This window comes from Henckelia pumila, chromosome 4 (genome assembly GCF_033568475.1).
Source record: "Henckelia pumila isolate YLH828 chromosome 4, ASM3356847v2, whole genome shotgun sequence".
NCBI classification, from domain to species: Eukaryota; Viridiplantae; Streptophyta; class Magnoliopsida; order Lamiales; family Gesneriaceae; genus Henckelia; species Henckelia pumila.
In genome coordinates, this window is record NC_133123.1 from 14,730,045 (window position 1) to 14,736,044 (window position 6,000).

The following is a 6,000-nucleotide window of genomic DNA, read 5'->3' on the forward strand; positions in this document are numbered from 1 at the left end:
AACAAGATATCTCTTCTAAAAATGAGGTTGTTAGAACGTACACAGTAGTAAAACATACTCTTTTGTGATGATAGCTCTGTCGCATCAACGTCACGTCAAAAAAAAATCTCATGCAATTATCCACTATAATAAAAACTCTGAACAACTTTTTTAAGAACCTTTCACACTTAATTCAAATATCTCAACTATTATTTATATCTTTCATATAATTATATTTGTACATAATTTATATATGATGTATTTTCTATATTCATATTTCATACAAAAATAAATATAATTTAATTAACTGAAATTTATATGTTTTTTAAGTAAAATATTATCCAAATATATAAATTTTAAAATAAGGAATACAACAATATTTATTATTTATTATAAATAATTCACAATATTAAATACGATAGTTAAAATTATAACATTAATTAATAATTAAAACTTCGACTACCCAATGTTTCAGTAGGTAATAAAACATGCAAAAATTACAATCAATGTTAAGAAGGAATTAAAATATATATAATATATGTCATGCTTCTTTTTAAGTTTTGCGCATATTTTGATGTATATGTTAAGATCTTCTGGTGTCATGCTACTAGTATCTTGCATAAAGATTTCATAATTCTGGTGAAGGGCCTCAGCCTCCCAGGTCACTACCTCGTTTTTTTAAGTTATATTCTCTGCATATGAATTTCTTCCATCTTTTGTCACTTAAGGTCCATTCTCTATTTTCGTTTTTCAACATTTATAGCTTTCAATTTGTACTTCCTCTTTGCAGTTTTATGTATCATTGGACGAATATGAACGTCACAGTCATCTATGTCAACGCTCATGTTGGTTGAGGATCGGTTAAGGGTTTGGGTGTTTTTTGCGAAACTACTAGGTAAGCTGATGTTTTAAAAGCACTGTAGCAATTGACCCTAGAAAACTCCTTAAATTGGTTTAGTTGAGGTTAGTCAACTAAGTCTTTTTCTTCTCGTGTGTCGATACTAATTTGCAAACAAGTTAGTTTGTGTGAAATGCAAACTAGTAAATTGAACTTGAGATATGATGGACTGGTTGCGTGTGTGAGTAATGAACTAAAAAGTAAGATTGCTCAGTGGTTGTTTGTGGATGTTCGAAGATTTCACGTCACCCCTTCTTCTTTCTTGGAAGGATTCACTCTAGAAGATTTTGACTATTACAATTGACTTGCAACAGCCCACTCTAAGACTAGGACTTACACACACTACCTATCCCAGAACTCCTGAAAACACTTCAATAACATAGTTCACGCCTGTTTCTTGTTACAACGAGGTTTGCAACACCTCAACTGATCACACTGATACAACATTGACTACAACACAACATTTAGCACTTGATTGATCTTCCAATCACAGACGCGTGCTTGTGTTCTTCGGTTTTCTTGAATATGATCTTCAGCAAGGTTTTTTTTCCTCAACTGATTGTGTATGAGTAGACTAAATGTGTTCAGTTTACCTCTGATAGTGAGAGTAGGGGTGGCAAATTTTTAAAAAATCCCGACCCGTCCCGATTCCCAACCCGTTCCCGTCCCGAATTTTTTCCGTCCCGAACTTTTTTCGACCCGAGTGTTCGGGATTTTTCCCGACCCGATCAATGTCGGGATCGGGATCGGGATAGGCAACCCTTCCCGACGGGATTCCCGACCCGACCCGAATATAAAAATAATATTTTTAATAATATTATTTAATTAAATTTTTTTTTTAATTTTATGTTTTAATATTAATGTTTTATAATTATATACCATATAATTTTTTTATATTTATATTTTTTAATATTAACATTGAGTTATAATTTTTTATTTTGTTTTTTTATTATTATGAATAATTATATGTTTTTTTATTAATCAAGTAGTTTTTTTAGTTTATTTGTAATGTACTAAAAAAATGTTTTAGTTTTTTAATGGTTATATATAAAAAAATTTTAATTTATTTGCAATGTATTAATAAATTGTTTGATTTTTTTCATAAATTTTTTTCAAAAAAAAAATTTCATAGAATTTTTTTTCAAAAAAAATATTATTCGGGATTACCCTCTCCCGACCCGATGGGATCCCAAATGTTCGGGATCCCGAACATTCGGGTCCCAACACATCTCGGGTGCGAGATCGGGAGAAAAAAAATATCTCAATTTTTATCGGGACGGGAATCGGATAAGGGGGTTATGGGACAGGTCCCGACCCGATTCCACCCCTAAGTGAGAGTATACTTGCGAGTGCTTTATCAAGATGTCGGTGCTTTGAGATGTCCCAGAGATGGGTATTTATACTTGACGGGTAACAATTCTTATTTGAATTCAAATCAATACTGTTGGCTTGTCTTTTCCGCAGACATTTCCTGACACGAAGATACATTGTGAGTGTTTTGCTTTCTGCGCTTGGTCTGTACGGAAAAGTCTATCCATAAGAGTTCCGTTAATGTGGATTGAATTGCTCAGATTCTTGATCAGTTTAGTCTTTAGTTGGGTTGATGTCAACTGATTCAGTTCAGCTACGTAAACTAAATCCAGTTGACTCCATGCTTTCAGTTGAACTATGCTCAACTACTTGGATGATTAAGTAACACTAATTCTTCCCTTACTGTGATCAATTCATCTTTTCACCCTGGATATACTATCATTGGTAAGATCAGTTGGTCTTATATTTAGTCTTGAGATTTTGATCAGTTTATCTCTTTGGCTCTCGATAGAGTCAGTTGATATGTGACGTAGACGGGATTAATACAATATCAAAACTCTATAGTTCCAAAAGCTCGTATCCGGATTGGATGAGGTTGTATGTCTCCTGACTCAGAGGTTCGAGTCTTCTTATTAGCATGATGATGTTGTGGAACATATTCCCCACACTCTCTAAGAACTCTCCATGCATGTTCATGTTTGAAAGCCTTGATATTTTGTAGTTTTTATATTATTTTTGAAAAGGGAAAATCATGCAGGTTAACTCATTTATCTAGTTTTTTACGAAAAAAAACTCAACTAATTAAATAATTTGGAAATAAATATTCTTGCAAACACAACTAATTAATTTGAGGAAAACAAGTATTTGTTTGGAAATAGTTAAAATTGTTTTTGGGGTGAAACTGACTGAAAAAAGACATTAGTAAGCAACAGTGTATTTGTAGGTGACTTATTTTATTTATTTATTTTTCAAAGAAAACAGTGATTTATCATATTTTTTAACATTAAAATATGAAGAAAAATTAATAAATGTTAAATATAAATATGCATAAAAATTTATATGATGAGACTGACTCATTGATCAATTTTATAAGACTGATCTTCGAACCGATCCAAACCAACAAATAATAATTTTTAGGGTGTTTTTTTAGTCTCGTATGTTTGTCATTTTGCGATTTTGGTTATATATGCTGTCATATTTCAGTTTTAATTAGTCTTTTATCTTTGTTTTAATTTTAGTTTTTTTTTTCGACATGACACTGATTTGACACCCATGCAACATTGATGTAGAGTTCAAGTATATAGTGTCACGTCAGCATTTTTGACGAAAAAAGATTAGTATTTCCAAAAATCGGAGCATGCAAGACTACAATTGAAATATGAAAACATGAATGAACAAAATCACAAAGTGACAAAATTAATTACCGGACAAAAATTGCATGCAATTTTTTCCCAAATTTTTATGTCAAAATACAAGTCAAAGAGAAAGTACTTAAGGTCATGTTTGGTAGATATGACGATGGAAGGTTTCTCTGAAATTTGAGAAGCGAAAATTCCAAAATACATGAAAATAAGCTTTCGTAATATTTAAAAGTGAATAGGGGTATTTACATAAACAAAAACTGTATACACACTTTTATAGGGATGACGACGGGTAGAGCTGTCAGATGGGCCGGCCTGCCATAACCCGCGGCCTGTTTGGATTGGCCCGTTTAGGCCCGCCTCCAAACGGGCCATAAAAACCCCACCCCGCCGTGGGTTGCGGGCTAGGCAGACCAACCCGCCAAAATTTTAAAAATATAAAAAAATCAAAAAATAAATTTGTATTTGAGATTGAAAAAAATATCTCAACAATGTTAAACCAATGTTTTTGGAACCGGACCGGACATGCCGGTTCGACCGGTTCCCGGTTGGTTCTTCGGTCTGGAACGACTCCAAGAACCGGAAAATTGGTCCAACCGGTCAAAACCGGTTGGACCGGCCAAGAACCGGAAAACCGGTTCCACCGGTTTTTTGAATTTTTTTTATTTTTTTTTTGAAAATTTAAATTTTTTATTTTTAAAACTTTAAATTTAATATTTATATATATACATATAATATATATTATTATTTAGAATTTTTACTTCACTTAAAAATTTATTTTAATAATTATTGTTTTTTTAAATTAAATAATTTATTATTTAAATAATTTATAACTATAATTGATATTTTGAATATATTTACATATTTATTTAACTTTCAAACTATGTTAAATATTTATTTTTTTGTCTATTTATATAATTTTGGAGTTTTTAAAATTAAAAATATATTATTTATTATATTAAATTATATAAACGGTTTTCCGGTTCGATCGTCCGGTTAAAACGGTCTGACCGGTTGGACCATTTTTTTAGGTAGACTGGTTCGATCACTAGTCCGATTATGAAAACACTGCGTTAAACAATAAAAAATAATAAGTGTCACAATCAAACAAATCATATAAAATTTTGATGTTAACTATTATATTTTGGATAAAAAATCGCATTTCCAAATAATATGAATAATATAAATAGATATTTAATCATAAAAAATAATAATGTAAGATATTAAAAATATTACAAATACTTAGTTAAATATTTTAAAATCAAATTATTTTAAAATAAGTATTTTTATGTTCATAAATAAAAAATTAAAAAACTTATTATTTTTTAAAACCGGCGGGTTGGCTCGTCCCGCTCCACCTCAACCTGCGGCCCGCCTCCAAATGGGCGAGTAAAATCCTAACCCAACACGCCAATTTTTTCATGGCGGGGCGGGCTGGACCCGTTTTGAATGCTCTAACGATGGGGTGAGTTTGGTTAAACCTGGGATCCGTCCCGCGAACCCGGTTGATCCAATTCAGATTATTTTCATTGGACTCATCAGAAATTATATAATTTTAAATTTATTAAATAAAAGAATTTAAAATTTTAAAATTTTACAAACATCATTAAATTTAATTTCAAATTTATATTCATAATATTTCGGACAAAAAAAATATTCTTACAAACTAAAATTCATCAACTTGTATTAATTATTAACTTATTTTTTAACCAAAAAAAGTATTTAATTAATAACTATTAACCAGATAAAATTATAATGATATATTTTCATATTAAACATATCATAATGAAATAAATTTATTTCAATACAAAAGTATTATAAACTCAAATTATGGATAAAGTATTAATTATTTAGTATAAAAATGCAATTACATATTTATTAATATTACATATATATTTAAAATAAATATATATATATATATATATATTAATATATATACTTTGGCGGGACGGGTCCGGGGTGGATTTGGCCAAACCCCGGGACCCGTCTCGAACCCATCAGTGCATGGACAATTTTAGCTAGGGCTAGACCCTCCCCGTCAAGCGGGTTTAATGCGGGGTCGCATCTAGGCTCGACCCATTGTCAACCCTACAATTTTAGGCGTGTCAAAAATAAGCATAACCTACCAACGCGACATGAATCAACCTGAAAAATATCGGGTTAGGGTTGAGATTTTTGGGTTCGAGTTATATCCGAATGCTAATCCAAAAAAATTAATCAGGTTTGGTGTTGGAGATCAAACTCTAGAGTTTCGGTGATAACAAAGTCAAAACAAAACCAAGGAAATAAACTAATCGGACTCGTCAAAGATTAAAGGTTAAAGATTTCAATATACGAAAGTTATCGGATTAAAGTACAGTGATGAAATCAAGATACAGATCAAACTTCACAGACATATATCTTATTACACTGGATCGATTGAAACAAGGTCAGATAGTCATCAACCAGATC